The sequence below is a fragment of the Malus sylvestris genome, chromosome 3 (assembly GCF_916048215.2).
Source record: "Malus sylvestris chromosome 3, drMalSylv7.2, whole genome shotgun sequence".
NCBI lineage: Eukaryota > Viridiplantae > Streptophyta > Magnoliopsida > Rosales > Rosaceae > Malus > Malus sylvestris.
In genome coordinates, this window is record NC_062262.1 from 1,224,382 (window position 1) to 1,241,386 (window position 17,005).

Below are 17,005 nucleotides of genomic sequence, written 5' to 3' on the forward strand. Positions count from 1 at the left end.
ACTTTCTCTCACTTGTTCTATCTTGGGTTTGCCTTTTCTCTATTGCATTTATATTAGGGATCAGTCTTTTTCTTTAACAGTTCATTTCAACTATATGCTAAGTCAAGAAAATGTGAAGGGACTAACAGATATATCGGTTTCATTGATGCATTGAGCAAACAGACTAAACCTGTAAAGATTGGATTATCAAATGGAGCTCTGGTTTACTGAACTATCAAGTTTGAAATCTTTGGATGGAAATGGACGTTCAAAACCTCCTGGACTCTCAACTCTATTAAGAGAGCACCGCTTACTGGCACTGCATGATAGAATGCCAGTATTGCTAGACTCGGTGGCTGGCTGCTGCGCCTACAGATTTCAATGTAAGCAGTTGAACACTTGCGTGTAATCTGTTCTTCCTTTATGTATCAATGTAATTGAACTACGGTTCTATTATCCTTGAAATATGAATGTTTACCTTTTGTTTAGTTATTGGATTGTCTCTTGTAGGCTAACATGCATCTTTGTAGAACTTAGGAATGATCAGAAAGGCTAATGACACTACCTACCCAACTGAGAGAACTTAACCTCGATGAATTATTACAAGAGCGGCTAGATAAACTGCCTGTAAAGTTTTTTCGAAGTCATTGACTACATAAAAAAAAAAAAAAGAATCATATTTTCTTGGTACCATTGAATAAAAATGTTAGCTTTTCCTCCATGTTTCAAATCCTAGTTTCTCATTTTCTTTTTTAATTTTAGAAATTGTATTTAGTTTAAAACGCAACTCCGCCTATGTCTTACATGGCCGGTCCCAAGCCCGGATAAAGGAGGAGGGGGAGGGCGTCAGGTAGTCGACAGCCGGCACTCCATGATCACGTCGAATCCTTATGAAAATGAATCCAGAACAAAATCGCGCTAAAGCTAGGGCGTCACCCGTAAGTGGCGCGCTGTGTGGCCCGAGCACAGTGATAAGTGAGCAAGGGTCGCTGTATCTTCATCGGCACCCGGATGCAGTGTTAAATGAGCAAGGGGGCCATAGAAACTTCTTTTCGAACGACTCCACTCAAAGTTGTTTAGGAGCATATGCTCCTATCAACTTTACCCGGGACACACAAAAGAAGTACTTTGATCCTATTAGACGGGGGAGGGTGAAGAAGCTAGGACAGAAGGGTAGAGTTCAAGAGAGCAAAATGCGTTTAGGAACGTGGAATATAGGAACCTTAACGGGAAAATCTATGGAAGTAGTGGAAGTTATGGTGAGGAGAAGGATAAATATTATGTGCCTACAAGAAACTAAATGGGTTGGTAGTAAGGCAAAGGATCTAGAAAACTCAGGGTTTAAACTTTGGTATTCGGGCACAAATAGAACGAGAAACGGTGTTGGCATCATCGTGGACAAGACCTTGGTACAAGATGTTGTAGATGTCAAGAGGGTAGGAGATAGAATCATGGCAATCAAGATTGTAATAGGACAAGAACTTATCAATGTGATTAGTGCGTACGCACCTCAAGTAGGGTTGGATATGAGTTCGAAGGAGAAATTTTGGGAAGATCTTGGAGACTTGGTGCAAGGAATTGCTCAGACGGAGAAGTTATTTATAGGAGGAGATTTAAATGGACACGTGGGCAGGGAGACAGGCAACTATGGAGGTTTTCATGGTGGCCATGGTTTTGGGGAGAGAAACGAGGATGGGGAAGCTATCTTGGATTTTGCAATGGCATATGATCTCTTCTTAGCCAACACCTTCTTTAAGAAGAGAGAAGAACATGTGATCACCTACAAGAGTGGGTCGTCAAAAACACAAATAGATTTTCTTCTAATGAGGAAAGGGGATCGTATAACTTGTAAGGATTGCAAAGTTATACCAGGAGAGAGCGTGGCTAATCAACATCGCTTGTTGGTGATGGATGTACATATCAAAAGAGTAAGACAAAAGAACAAGACTTGGAAGTGCCCAAGGACTAGATGGTGGAATCTAAAAGAAGAAAAACAAGCCATTTTCAAAGAGAAGGTAATCACCCAATGTGTGTGGGATAGAGAGGGGGAAGCTAGCCAAATGTGGGATTCCATGGCTAGTTGTATCCGAAAAGTAGCAAAAGAGGTATTAGGAGAGTCCAAGGGCTTTGCCCCACACCAAAAGGAATCTTGGTGGTGGAATGAGGAGGTACAAACAAAGGTGAAGGCTAAGAAGGAATGTTGTAAAGCCTTATACAAGGAGAGGACCGATGAAAATGGTGAAAGGTATAGAAAAGCGAAGCAAGAGGCGAAGAAAGCTGTCAGAGAAGCTAAGTTAGCGGCTTACGACGATATGTATAAACGACTAGATACCAAAGAAGGAGAGTTGGATATCTATAAACTATCTAGAGCAAGGGAAAAGAAGACAAGGGACCTAAACCAAGTGAGGTGCATCAAGGATGAGGATGGAAAGGTTCTTGCTACAGAGAACGCGGTTAAAGACAGATGGAGAGGTTATTTTCATAATCTTTTCAATGAAGGACATGAAATGAGTGCTTCTTTAGGGGAGTTGAGTAACTCAGAAGAGTGTAGAAACTACTCTTTTTATCGTCGAATCCGGAAGGAAGAAGTGGTTGTAGCTTTGAAGAAGATGAAGCATAAAAAAGCAATAGGCCCAGACGATATACCAATCGAAGTGTGGAAACTTTTGGGAGAGACAGGTATAACATGGCTCACTGACCTTTTCAATAGGATTTTGAAAACGAAGAAGATGCCAAATGAGTGGCGAACGAGCACTTTGGTGCCTATCTACAAGAATAAGGGCGACGTACAAAATTGCATGAACTATAGGGGTATTAAGCTAATGAGTCATACAATGAAGCTCTGGGAGAGAGTCATTGAGCATAGATTGAGGCAAGAGACACGGGTTTCGAACAACCAATTCGGGTTCATGCCAGGGCGCTCAACCATGGAGGCAATCTATCTCTTACGAAGATTGATGGAAAGATATAGAGATGGGAAAAAGGATTTACACATGGTCTTTATAGATTTGGAAAAAGCGTAGGATAGGGTCCCAAGAGACATTCTTTGGAGGATTTTAGAGAAGAAAGGAGTACGAGTAGCATATATCCAAGCTATAAAAGATATGTATGAAGGAGCAAAGACTGCCGTAAGAACTCATGAAGGACAAACCGAAAGCTTTCCCATAACTGTAGGATTACATCAAGGCTCATCCTTAAGTCCTTACCTTTTTGCGTTGGTAATGGATGAGTTAACAGGACATATTCAAGATGATATTCCTTGGTGTATGCTTTTCACAGACGATATAGTGTTGATAGATGAAACTCAGGAAGGGGTAAATGCAAAGCTTAACCTTTGGAGAGAAGTGTTGGAATCTAAAGGTCTTCGCCTAAGCCGAGCAAAGACAGAATATATGGAGTGCAAGTTCAGTGCAAATGGAGGCCAAAACGAGTTAGGGGTGAGGATCGGAGATCAAGAAATACCAAAGAGCGACCGTTTTCGTTACCTAGGATCTATCTTGCAAAAGAACGGAGAATTAGATGGAGATCTCAACCATAGAATACAAGCTGGATGGATGAAGTGGAAGAGTGCATCCGGCGTGTTATGTGACCGCCGTATGCCACTAAAGCTCAAGGGAAAATTTTATAAGACGGCAATAAGGCCGGCGATGCTGTATGGCACAGAATGTTGGGCGGTGAAACATCAACACGTACACAAAATGGGTGTAGCGGAGATGAGGATGCTTCGTTGGATGTGTGGGCACACGAGAAAGGATAAGATTAGGAATTAGGATATCCGGGGTAAAGTAGGAGTAGCCGAAATTGAAGGAAAGATGAGAGAAAATCGGTTACGGTGGTTTGGACATGTGCAAAGAAGGCCTACTGACGCTCCGATTAGAAGATGCGACTATGGGACAGAGGTTCAGGGCCGAAGAGGTAGAGGAAGACCTAGGAAAACTTTGGAAGAGACTCTAAGAAAAGACTTAGAGTACTTGGATCTAACGAAGGACATGACACAGGATCGAGCACAATGGCGTTCTAAGATTCATATAGCCGATCCCACTCAGTGACTTGGATTTTCCAAGTCTCCAACCGAGAAATTTTCCTCACTCGGAAAATTAAGGGAACACTACCCCAACCTACATGCTCCACTCAGAAAGCTTCAACATACAAGCTTCAACAAAAGAAAATTCAAAGAACTTAGCGAAGAAGGCTTTGGTGTATTTAACACAATACGTTGAAATGAAGGAAAGCTTATTTATTGATATCCCCGATAAGCTACAAATATGTACATATACATGAGTCAAAATAAACACACAAGAGGGAGCCTTCACAAAGGTTGCTTAGGAGAAGTCTCAGCAGTCGGTAGAGCCCCAGAAAGAGAAGGCACCGGAGGGGGATCATTTGGAGCCTCAGTACTGGACAGAACCCTAGAAGGAGGGGGCATCAGAGGTTGATCATTTGGATCTTCATTACGCGGTACAGCCCCAGAAGACGAAGGCAATAAATGCCTTTGGAACAAACCCACAAATCTCTGATGATCAAGTAAAACCTGACCATCAGTTTCCTTCATCTGGTCAAGCTTCCTCTTCATGTTTGTAGCATAGTCATGTGCGAGCCGGTGCAACTGTTTATTCTCCTGTTTGAGACCTCTAATCTCCTGTTTGAGACTCATCACTTCAGCCGCCAATGATTCAACTTGGCGGGTTCGAGCAAATAGGCGTTGGGCCATATTAGACACAGAACCTGCACACTGAACACTGAGAGCCAGCGAATCCTTAACAGCTAACTCATCAGACCGTTTGGAAAGTAGTCTGTTATCTTTGGGAGTGAGAAGGTTCCTGGCCACCACCGCAGCGGTCATATCATTCTTCATCACGGAATCCCCAACGGTAAGAGGACCAGTAGGGGAGACGAAGGATGGGCGCCATATGTTGTCTGGAGAAGGCGGGGCTGCCTCTTCAACAAGGTTCAAGTCAAAACGACGGTCGGAGGGGCCAGACATTTTCAAAGGTGTTGAAGAGAGAAGAGGTCGGACAAATCAAGATCTTAGAAGTGCAAGAATGAAGCTTCTACTGGTGGAGATTCAAGTGTGCTTTGGAACTTAATGCCAGCCCCTATAAAAATCTGCACTCGACGGAGCTTCAGAAATCGAAGAGGCGCCTGCTCAGAAATTGAAGAGGCGTTTGCTTTCTCAAAAGCTGGGCTGCTTAGAGATCACGAGGGTTGATCTCAGAAATCGAAGAGGCGTTTGCTTTCTCAAAAGTTGGGCTGCTCAAAGACCACGAAGGCTGATCTCAGAAATCGAAGAGGCGCTCGCTTTCTCAAAAGCTGGGCTCCCCAGAGACCACGAGGGCCAATCTTAGAAATCGAAGAGGCACCTACTTTTCCAGCCTTGTCAGCACCTGTCACACGCACACTCAGCTTTGCGGAAATTATGGGCATTCTGTCGAAGACTTCTGGCGAAGTAGAAAACACATGAATCTTACTGTTCAATCACCCACTTCCCACACGCAACAATAGCTTATGGGTACCACAGAAAACTTTGCCAAAGTTCTCTGCCAAAGTTGAGCACGTGAAACTTGCAGCTCCCACTACATCGCTATTTATTTTCTTTCTTTTTTCAGCCAACAAAACAAGAAGGAAAAACAAAAGAATACTAAACAAAACACCTTACAACACCATAAACACAGGACAACCTGTTAAAATATTGCACAACAATGGTTGGAAACATGTTTCAAAGAAAAACACATAGCAAACATGCTCAACCTTTACTCACATTCGAGAAAACACTCCCAATAAGATTGCTTGCTCCAAAAGCCAGACTCCCAACATGACTACTTTCTTAAAAATCGAAGAGAGGGTAAAAGAACAGTACCATTGCTGGATAATTGGAAAGTCCCTGTGTGTCAACCTCTGTGCTTCGTGGCAAGGTAGACTAGCAAACATGCCCAACCTTTACTCACATTCGAGAAAACACTCCCAACAAGATTGCTTGCTCCAAAATCGAAGAGGCACCGCCCTCCGAATCTTGAGAGCCAGACTCCCAACATGATTACTTTCTCAAAAATCGAAGAGACACTGCTCCCCGAATCTTCGAGAGCCAGACCCCCAGCATGATTGCTTTCTCAAAAATCGATGAGGCATCGTTCTTCGAATCAATCGAAGAGGCGCTCGCTTTCTCAAAAGCTGGGCTGCTCAGAGACCACGAGGGCCGATCTCAGAAATCGAAGAGGCACCTACTTTTCTAGCCTTGTCAGCACCTGTCACACGCACACTCAGCTTTGCAGAAATTATGGGCATTCTGTCGAAGACTTCTGGTGAAGTAGAAAGCACATGAATCTTACTGTTCAATCACCCACTTCCCACACGCAACAATAGCTCATGGGTACCACAGATAACTTTGCCAAAGTTCTCTGCCAAAGTTGAGCACGTGAAGCTTGCAGCTCCCACTACATCGCTCTGACCAAGAAAGGTAAAAGAATAGCAAAGAAACAGCACTAACAAAGTTTAGACACATAAATTTTGAAGGTCTAGCTACCATATTATTACCCACAAGGGTAAAGGAACAGTACCACTGCTGGATAATTGGAAAGTCCCTGTGTGTCAACCTCTGTGCTTCGTGGCAAGGTAGACTAGCAAACATGCCCAACCTTTACTCACATTCGAGAAAACACTCCCAACAAGATTGCTTGCTCCAAAATCGAAGAGGCACCGTCCTTCGAATCTCGAGAGCCAGACTCCCAACATGACTACTTTCTCAAAATCGAAGAGAGGGTAAAGGAACAGTATCATTGCTGGATAATTGGAAAGTCCCTGTGTGTCAACCTTTGTGCTTCGTGGCAAGGTAGACTAGCAAACATGCCCAACCTTTACTCACATTCGAGACAACACTCCCAACAAGATTGCTTGCTCCAAAATCGAAGAGGCACCGCCCTCCGAATCTCGAGAGCCAGACTCCCAACATGATTACTTCCTCAAAAATTGAAGAGACACTGCTCTCCGAATCTCGAGAGCCAGACCCCCAGCATGATTGCTTTCTCAAAAATCGAAGAGGCATCGTTCTCCGAATCTCGAGAGCCAGATACCACATACCACTTTTTCAAAGTGCTCTGACAGAGTTAAAACATGTGAAACTGGCAGCTCCCACTACCGTGCTATGACCAAGCAGGGTAAAGGAATAGCATTACTACTTGTTAGGGAGACTCCTATATATGTCGACCTCCATCCCCAACGAACAGGCAGACCTGCAAAAATGCTCAACCCTTCATCATATCTGAGAGGGCACTCCCAACGAAACCTTTCGAAATATTCAGCTTTCTTTCCCCCCGATAATACCTCTGCAAACAAGCTATACTAGAGCAAGAATATCTCATATCATCAGGGTTAAAAGCAAGAGTATCCCATATCATGCTTTTTCCCTGTCTTTTCCTTTGGCCTTGTTTTTACCTGCAAGACAAGGAGAAAGAGAGCAATCAGTCAGCACTTGGAATCAAGCTTCCAGCCAGGAACTGACTGCCTGGAACCGCTTACCTGATTACTTACCTGGCATTGCTCTCGAGTACTCATCTTCAACATCTTATGTTTCCAGGGAAGATTCCGCATCTGCTTGAGGAACAGATAGGGCAAGTGCGAAGGATTCAAGGAAGCATGTGGAGACAAGCGTAACAGCACACGTGCCGATACATCCATTACTCTGTCAAAAGCAAAAGTATCCCATATTAGCAGGGTGGAACGTACTCTAGATTTGATGGACTTGTTTTGACCCTCAAATTCTTCAGTCGGCCTTATACTCTGGAGGAAACCAGAAAACCCTCCAGCTCAGTTCAAGAATAAGCCTGTGGAAAGTTACTTCTTCCAAAGCAAAAGTATCTCATATCATCTCTTCTCATTTTTCTTCTCTTTATCCTTCATGCTGCTGCAAGATGGGGAGAAGGTGAACAATCAGTCGGAGCTTTGATTGCTTACCTTGTCTGTCACCTCTTTCAGCAGACCCCCTAGCTCGGCGACTTGGGGGACTCCTACTACATGGTTTGTATCGCGCTTGACCAAGCCTGAAACTACAAGTAAGCTTCAAGTGAAATTGATACATTACCTTGTGCATCTCCACCAGTTAAAGATACCACCCCTGGATGGAGGAAGAGTACTTCCAGAGAAGATGCCACATCTACCTATGAGACAGATAAGGCAAGTCAAGACGACACCACACTCCGATACTTAGAAGTTTCGTGATTACGAGATCATTCTCCCACAATATTTCCTAATGTCATTTGTACTAAATCGTTCACTTGTACTCACTAAAGGAGAGCTTGAACCTATGTACTTGTGTAAACCCTTCACAATTAATGAGAACTCTTCTATTCCGTGGACGTAGCCAATCTGGGTGAACCACGTACATCTTGTGTTTGCTTTCCTATCTCTATCCATTTATATACTTATCCACACTAATGACCGGAGCAATCTAGCGAAGATCACAAAAAGCGACCGTTTTCGCTACCTAGGATCTATCTTGCAAGAGAACGGAGAATTAGATGGAGATCTCAACCATATAATACGAGCTGGATGGATGAAGTGTAAGAATGCATCCGGCGTGTTGTGTGACCATCGTAGGCCACTGAAGCTCAAGGGAAAATTTTATAGGACGGCAATAAGGCCAGCGATGTTGTATGGCACAGAATGTTGGGCGGTGAAGCATCAACACGTACACAAAATGGGTGTAGCGGAGATGAGGATGCTTCGTGGGATGTGTGGGCACACGAGAAAGGATAAGATTGGGAATGAGGATATCCGAGGTAAAGTAGGAGTAGACGAAATTGTAGGAAAGATGAGAGAAAATCGGCTCCGGTGATTTGGACATGTGCAAAGAAGGCCGAATGACGCTCCGTTTCGAAAATGTGACTACGGGACAGAGGTTCAGGGCCGAAGGGGTAGAGGAAGACCTAGGAAAACTCTGGAAGAGACTCTAAGAAAAGACTTAGAGTACTTGGATCTAACGGAGGACATGACACAAAACCGAGCGCAATGGCGTTCTAGGATTCATATAGCCGACCCCACTTAGTGGGAAAAGGCTTTGTTGTTGTTGTTGTTGTTGTTGTATTTAGTTTAAAACGCGCCAGATGCCCTATATATCTAGCATTAACTTGTGTTGCTTTGCGTTTTGTAGGAAGCATTCTGAAAGGTTTATGAGTGGAAGGTCATGAACTGTCTTGAGCTCTGGACTGGAGCCGTCTCTTCCTATGGCACAGAACCTGAGTTTAGGCCTATTGCGTATGTGATTTTGCCGTCTCTTCCTATGGCACAGAGCTCTGGACTGGAGCCATCTCTTCCTATGTGATTTTGCCATCAATGTATTATATGTATGTGTACTTTGCTAAATTGTTACCAGCCAATAACCACAAATGCCTATTTCTTGGATCTTTCATGATTGAATTATCAAACTTTGTTTAAATCTGAAATATCTTTAACGCTTGGCCTTCATTTCGTTTTATTTTGATATCATCTTGGAGAAACTGAAGTCCTTATTATAGGATGAGAAAAGGTCAGGGGCTAGCTCTCTGTCGAAGTACGTTGCAACTCTACGTGAAGTAGCACAACAAAGAAATGCTTCGTTGTCTCTATTGAGTTCATTTTCACAGTCATGTTTGATGTTCCATTTTCTAACATCCTAATTGGTTCCAGTGTTCTTGTGGGCGAGCATTCATCTGTCTTTGGAAGTAAAGGACGAGAAAGCGATGAAGAAGATGACACCAGGGACGATGAAGGCATTGCTGCCTTTAGTTTGTCCTGGTTAACAGGAAAGGATTCCAAGTATGGTCTCTCTCTCTCTCTCTCTCTAGATTGCTATACAATTTTACTTTTGGTATTTGTGTTGTAACATTATTATTGGTTTTTCAGAGCTGAACCACCCAAAGATGTGAAAAAGAAGAAAAGGAAGTGAAAGACTCAGTGCCAGGACCGAGTAGACATGGATGAAGATATTGTTCAGGAGTTGGTACTCAGTCCTGAAGAAGAAGACGGTTCTTAGCTTACATATCAATTACTACTAGTTGATTGAAATTTCAGGACAGTATCATCAAATATAATAGCAACCGGTTTTAGCTTACATATCAATTACTACTAGTTGATTGGTGTGGCGGCAATCTCTCACATATATGATTCACCTTGCATGGGATAAAAGTAACTCCTTGATGATGTTTTTCTTTCACCGATGTACTGCTGTGGTTTCCATATGGTGGAATGCTCACTCATCTTTCAATGCCTCTGTCATCTTGAGGTAGGTGTATACACATACGTTTCTATACAAACACAATGGTTGAAGAGAGCATGGCTTATTGGCACCGCTTTCTAGAATGCCAGTGTTACTCGACTCGGTGGCTGTCTGCTGCCGCGCCTACAGATTTCAGTGTAAGCAGTTGAACACTTGAGTGTAACTTATTCTTCCTTTCTGTAGCAGTGTAATTCAACTATGCTATCAGTCAGGACAGCACGATGGGACTACATTTATGTCGGCTTTATTGATGCAGATGGCAACTCTGGAATTGTAAAGAAAGGATCATCTACTGCCAACAATTTAAACATGCATCAATTAGTTGTCCTTGAATGGTGCTACTCCAGCTATCCGGCATGAATATAACTCTCTCCAACTCCCAACTCTCAAGACAAAAGCCAGGTACTTTTTTATTTATTTTTAAACTGATTGTCCTCAGCAATATTCCTACTTAAATTCAAGTTTCAGAGTCTATTCCAGATGAAATTACAGGAGAGTGGCGAGCAGAGTGAAGTATTTGTAGTCTGATACTGTGGAACTACTTGGGGTCGATATATATGATTCTCCTGCATGACAAGAGGTAAAACCTGGATGATGGTTTTCTCATACTTCTCTCGTTTGCGTCATAACTGTAATCTTGTGGTAGGTGTGATGGGACTAACAGATATGTTTCTCTACAGACACAATGGTTAAAGTCTTGAAGAGAGCATGGCTTATTGGCACTGCTTGCTAGAATGCTAGTGTTGCTAGCCTAGGTGGCTGGCTGCTTCCCCTACAGATTTCAGTGTAAGTAGTTGAACACTTGAGTGTAATTTGTTATTCTTTTCTGTAACAAGGTAATTCAACTATGCAATCAGTCAGGACAACACGTTGGGACTAACGTATTTGTCGGCTTTATTAATGCAGATGGCAACTCTGGAATTGTAAAGATAGGATTATCTACAGCCAACGATTTAAACATGCATCAATTAGTTGTTAGTGTATGGTGCTATCTGGCATGAATATAAGTCTCCTTTAATCTGAGAGGTGACCCCTGGAATGATGTCTTTTCTAATACTGTTTCTAATTTGAATATGAGAGGCATGCCTTTTCATCTTCTCTTGATGTCATTCTCATCTTCTAATGGGTGCAGATATGCTTTTGTACAGACAAGGAGGTTGAACAGCGTGCTTGACACTTTTAGCACTTTCGTCATGCTTGCGTTTGTTGGTATTCCAGTAAATGATATTACTAGAATAAGTGGTTGGCCAGTGTGCTACACATTTCACAAGAATGATAATTCTTACGTTAAGCACTGCAGACAAGCTGTAATTCAGCTTTCCACCACTCTTTTGTTTTAAGTTCCATTCGCTTGTTTTCTAAGATAAATGTATCATTAATAATTTCTTCATCTTTAAATTTAGGAGTATCTTGTTAAGCTGAGGTATGAAAAGGGAAAGCAGTTGAGTTGGCATCCTATGGAAATGGATTCGATCATTTGAGATAAAACATGCTTTTCACAGTTCAATTCAGAATGAAATGGTAGAAAGCATGTGAAGGTAAAGCTCTACGTTCTTTTCCTGCTTTTTCATCAGAACTCTGCATCCGCATACTCTCCTTAAAGAAAAATATATATCGCATACTTTAAATGTAATTGTGCCTATTGTTGCCATCCATGAACATCTTATCTCCTGGAAGTGATCCGAAGGAACTGAGAGGTTATAGCATTCTTCTCGCAGTTGTGGATTTCATGAGCAATCAAGAGAATATTCAAAGTTGCATCTGGACTCGGAGGTTTGTTTTCTATATATTAGTGTGTGGTGTCGTGTGACTCGCATGGCAAGTTAACAGAGGAAGAAAAAAGTTATTTGAACATTGCAAATTCGCTCACTTTATATGTAGGTGATCATTTGATTTGTTATGCCGTGGAGAAATAGACAATGATACGCCTTAACCCAAGTTTGATGGGGAAAGTTGGAGCAGCGGGCACTCAAATTTAGAAACCTTCTTGGTAAGTAGCAACTCAACCGTGGTAGTGCTCCATGTCCGTTATTGTGCATAGCAGGAAATTTCCCAATCGCTAAGGGGTCCATTCATTGTTTCTCTTATTGGCACCGCTTGCCAGAATGCCAGTGTTACTAGACATGGTGGCTGGCTGCTGCACCTACAGATGTCAGTGTATGTAGTTGAACACTTGAGTGTAATCTGTTCTTCCTTTATGTATCAATGTAATTCTCGTATGCAATCAATCAGGACAACACGATGGGACTAACGTATTTGTCGGCTTTATTGATGCAGATGGCAACTCTGGAATTGTAAAGATAGGATTATCTACAGCCAACGATTTGAACATGCATCAATTAGTTGTCCTTGAACGGTGCATGCATATAATTCTCCTTTAATCGGAGAGGTTACCCCTGGAGTGATGTTTTTTCTAATGCTTTTATAGTTTGAATATGAGAGGCGTGGTTTTTCATCTTCTCTTGATGCAACTCTCATCTTCGAATGGGTGCCGATATAATTTTGTACAGAGAAAGTGGTTGAACAGCGCGCTTGATCATTGTAGCACCGTCGTCATGCTTGCATTTGTTGGTATTCCAGTAAATGATATTAGTAGAATAAGTGGTTGGCTGGTTTGCTACGGATTTCACAAGAATGATAATTCTAACGTTGAGCACTGCAGACGAGCTGTAATTGAGCTTTCCACCACTCTCTTTTGTGTTAAGTTCCATTTGCTTGTTTTCTAAGATAAATGTATCAATAATAATTTCATCATCTTTGAATTTAGGAGTACCTTGTTAAGCTGAGGTATGAAGGTCAAGCAGTTGAGTTGCATCCTATTGAAATGGATTTGAGAGAAAACATGCTTTTCACAGTTCGATTTAGAATGCAACGGTAGAAGCGTGTGAAGGTAAAGCTCTTCCTACATTTTCATCAAAACTCTGCATCCACACTCTCCTTAATGAAAAATATATCACATACTTTAAATGAAATTGTGCCTATTGGTGCTGCATATAAACAGCTTTTCTCCCGGAAGTGATCCAAAGGAACTGAGATGTTACAGCATTCTACCCCATTGTGGATTTCATGAGCAATCAAGAGAGTATTCAAAGTTGCATCTGGACTCAGAGGTTTGTTTTCTATATATTAGCATGTGTGATGTCTTGTGATGTCATGTGACTCACATAGCAAGTTAACAAACGAAGAAGAAATTTTTTGAACCTTGCAGATTGGCTCACTATATATGTAGGCGATCATTTGATTCATTAACCAATCTAGACGAAGTCTGGAAGATGCCGTGGAGAAATAGTCGATGATACCTTAACCCAAGTTTGATGGGGAAAGTTGGAGCAGCGGGCTCTCAATTTAGAAACCTTCTTGGTAAGTAGCAACTCAACCCTGGTACTGCTTGTGTACATTATCGCACATAGAAGGAAATTTCCCAATCTCTAAGGTGTCCATTCATTGTTTCCCTTAATAGTATTTGCTTTTCTGACTCGTATGCAGCCAAATGCACACTTTGGTTCATTTTCCTCTACCATGTACGTTGAGGCCAGAGCACTACGTCGTTGGCTGCCGATGGTGGCTGATTTGGAAGCTGCTGCTGTGGAAGTGGAGACTAATTCCACTCCGTCTATGGCAGGGTAGTAGCAAAAGGAGGACTGCGTTTGGTACAATATTATGCGAGACGAGAGGCCGACAAGGTTGCACAGATTTGCACGATTTGGAAAGTTGCTATATTTTGAAGACTCCCCCGGACATTATTTTGGATATTTTAATTAATAGAAGCTAGATAGTCATAACCTGTAATTCGTTTTTGCGTGGTACTCTTTTTTCCTTCAATTGGGATGAAATTCCCGATAAAATTTTGATGAGGTTGTGGTATTCTTTGACACCGTAAAAAACTTTAATCTTAGTAATAGTAATAACTTGTAATGATTAGTTTTTAAGTTTGTTCATGAACTGTAGTGTGCTTTGTTATGTCATGACTACTTTTTAAAGTTCATTTTATGTTTGGGTGGTTAATAAAAAAATTTCCTACAGTAGCCAATTAATTTCCTTTTTCTGTGAGCATCTAATCTTTAGATTTGCATTGAATTTGTTTTTATATTTATTTGTTGAATATTCCACAAACTTGTTTTAATGATGAGAAATGCTACCATTTGCAAAGCATGTTAGCTAAATAAACATGTTAACTAACTTTTAAATAATAATTCAATCATCAACAACCATGTCCTATGACTTACAAAATATGATTTCAATAGATTGTTCTTGCTTTTCTTTTTTCTCATGCATTATTTGTTCATAGAACTTTTTTTCCCAATAAAACAATATAGGACAACAAAATTAACCTAAAATTGTTATAAGAACAGAAAAGTACAAATGGGAATTTAAATTGAAAAATAAAATGCTAATTTAAGATTTTTTTTAAACTGTTTCTTTGTTTAATCATTATTTGTATAATAATTTGTGCAAATTGTTGATATGAATTTCACAAAATGGCTATTTCAGTGCTCCTTTTTCTTGGTTTATAAATTATAATGCTTTATTTGTTGGATATAAATTATTACGTTTGAATATTGATAAATAGTAGGTAGATTCGTCGTATATTGTTTCTCGTGGATGATAAAATGTCTAGGAAGATGTTAAGCAAAAAGGAAAAAAAATATTGAAAAATTATAAATAGTTCTTTAGAATTAAGCCCTTGCAACATTTATTTTTTAGACAAAATTCCATCACGCTTTAAAACTCTAAATGAAACCTAAATTTCGAATTTACTGCCAAGTAAACAGTTAAGTGACCTACTATTACCAAAATATTTACAAATGTGCCATAGCACCTTAATTATGTTAACCAATTTAGTTTTTCACCAGCAATTATAACGACTAAAATTTTAGAGTGACTTTACTTGTAAGTGAGAGATTTTAGGTTCGATTTTCGTCAAAAGCGAATTTGAATCACACACTCTCCCACCTCCTTAATGCAATGATTTGAAAGAAAACATGATTTTCACAGTTGGATTTAGAATGAAACAGTAAAAAGCGTGTGAAGGTAAAGCTCTGCAATCTTTTCCTACATTTTCATCAAAACTCTGCATCCGCATACTCTCCTTACAGAAAAATATATTTTGCATGCGGTAAATGAAATTATGCCTATTGTTGCCGCCTATGAAAATCTTAGGGCTTGTTTAGTATCCTATTTGAATTTTTTATCATTTATCAGAACATTTCTTCAAAATAATTTTTTTTAAGACTCAAAAACTTAATTGGTTTGCGTTCTAAATTTTTTCAATCTTACGACTAGACAAGGAGATATAAAAAGAGAGGGTCACAGGAGAGGGAGAAAGAGGAGAGACGAAGAAATAAAGTAAGAGATGATTAAAGGAAAGAGAAAGAAGAGAGAGGATCAGACGAGATACAGATGAAGATGAGTGAGAGAAAGAACCGAGAGAATGAAGAGAGCGGATTGGAGAAGAGACGAAAAAGGTGTAAAAAAAACAGGAGAGAGAAAAAAATAGAGAGATAGATTTGGAGTGAGAGAGGAGGAGAAAGAGAAAAGAAATGAATGAGTTTAAGTTTAAAAACTCTAAAAACTCACTTTTTATGTTTTTAGATAATATATTATATTTTTGAGTTAGTCTGGAGTTTGATTTTTTAAAATAGTCCTACCAAACAAGTTTTTAAGACCTAAAATTTGATAATTGTTTTTTAGTTTAAAAAATTAGATTCAAGAAGAGTACCAAACATGCCCTTATCTCCTAGAAGTGATCCAAAGAAACTGAGAGGTTATTGCATTCTTCTCACCAATGTGGATTTCATGAGCAATCCATAGAATATTCAAATTTGCATCTAGACTCGGAGGTATGTTTAGTAATATATTAGCGTGTGTGATGTCATCTGACTCACATAGCAAGCTAACAAACAAAGAAAAAATGTTATTTGAACATTGCAGGTTCACTCACTATATAGGTAGGCGATTGTTCGATTCGTTAACCGCTCTAGAGGAAGATGCCGTGGGAAAATAGACGATGCCTCGCCTTAACCCAGTTTGATGGGAAAGTTGGGAAAGTTGGAGGCAAGGCATGAAAGATCACCAGGTATATGTTGATATCACATGTCGATCCAGAACGTTTGTCGGGATTGAGACGTGATAGTTGTAGCCTGATTTGAGTTCAAATGTATGCAAAAAAACCACTCAAATTTTAAGTCATATAACCACTCAATTAAGTTGGTTGTCATTAGGGCTCTCTTCAAATATCTTTCTTGTTTATTTTCTTCACTATAATTAAACGTGTTAATGATTCTCAATATGTATAATTTTTAAAAAAAAAATGGGATGTAGTAAATGACAAATGATTTGAATAATTGAAATAAAATTCAAAGCAGGACCCACATGTTGTATACACACCTTTGAGGGAGGATTTGAATTTCATCTGACCTAAACTGACACACCTCGTCCCGAAGGAGGGCGTGACACGGCCAACACGCCCTCATTCGGAACAGGATGTGTCATAAACGGTGGGGATTCTAGGGATCCTCCTGGATTCCTTTCTCATAATTCGTTAAATCAAGAATTTGTACTGATGAAATTTGATTAAATGATTATAAATAGGGGTCTATTTTAAAAGTTATAATAACTTCGGCCTTTGGATCAAATTTTAACGGTACGGATTCTCTAATTTGGTGGATTAGTAGGAAGAAATTCAGAGAGAATTCATTTCTGGGATTTTAGAGATCTTTATAACTTAATTATTCATCATATATCGTATGGTTAGAAATCATATGAATTTTTTTATTTAAA

The 17,005-nt window shown here is 40.3% G+C and overlaps 1 protein-coding gene across 10 annotated transcripts in view; it reads left to right on the plus strand.

Annotated features, from left to right (window-relative positions):
• The window catches only part of LOC126616075 (putative disease resistance RPP13-like protein 1), a 57,085-nt gene that overhangs the window by 18,277 nt on the left and 21,803 nt on the right, over positions 1 to 17,005 (plus strand). For 9 of the 10 annotated variants that reach the window (XM_050284054.1, XM_050284053.1, XM_050284052.1 and 6 more), the window contains 15 exons: positions 163 to 362; positions 9,122 to 9,765; positions 9,853 to 10,134; positions 10,236 to 10,362; positions 10,482 to 10,627; positions 10,718 to 10,805; positions 10,906 to 11,011; positions 11,132 to 11,251; positions 11,358 to 11,532; positions 11,629 to 11,763; positions 11,903 to 11,998; positions 12,107 to 12,382; positions 12,503 to 12,894; positions 12,993 to 13,115; positions 13,227 to 13,335. The gene's annotated coding sequence lies outside the window, so the exon portion shown is untranslated. The remainder of the gene's footprint in view (positions 1 to 162; positions 363 to 9,121; positions 9,766 to 9,852; positions 10,135 to 10,235; positions 10,363 to 10,481; positions 10,628 to 10,717; positions 10,806 to 10,905; positions 11,012 to 11,131; positions 11,252 to 11,357; positions 11,533 to 11,628; positions 11,764 to 11,902; positions 11,999 to 12,106; positions 12,383 to 12,502; positions 12,895 to 12,992; positions 13,116 to 13,226; positions 13,336 to 17,005) is intronic. The other variant, XM_050284048.1, reaches the window with a different exon arrangement.